A 474-nucleotide genomic window follows, 5' to 3' on the forward strand; every position below is an offset into this window, starting at 1 on the left:
ACCCCGAAAGTGGGGTACAAAGGCTTGCGTGGAGAGCAAAAGGGAACCCCCACAGCCGAAGCCACAGAGAAGGGGCACTGCCTACCAGTGCCTGGGGTCCTGCACCGGGGAGAGCGGCGAGATGGGGCGGGGGAGCTTCTTGTTCTCGCCTCCCCTCTTCGCATCCGGGCAGCGAGGTTCACTGGAGCCCGGCCCCCCAGTATGGGAGGAACCCTGGTGCCCCTTTTCACCACCCAGGGCTGGGGTGCAGGGCCGCAGGGAGCCCGGCACACAGCCTCAGAGAGGGGCGCACGGTGGGGAGCCCAAACTTTCCCCGGGACCTCCCAGGGCCTAGCGGGAGGAAACAAGCGAGCAGCGAGGGGTCGGGACCGCCGCCGAGGGCGCCGGGCGGGTCCTGGCACGCTCCCCAGGGAGACGGCGGGCGGGCCCGCTCCGCCCCGCGCCCGGCCCGTGCAATCCTGGAGCCCGCGGCCC

Source organism: Rhinopithecus bieti, unplaced genomic scaffold (assembly GCF_001698545.2).
Source record: "Rhinopithecus bieti isolate Rb0 unplaced genomic scaffold, ASM169854v2 scaffold_1618, whole genome shotgun sequence".
Classification (NCBI taxonomy): Eukaryota; Metazoa; Chordata; class Mammalia; order Primates; family Cercopithecidae; genus Rhinopithecus; species Rhinopithecus bieti.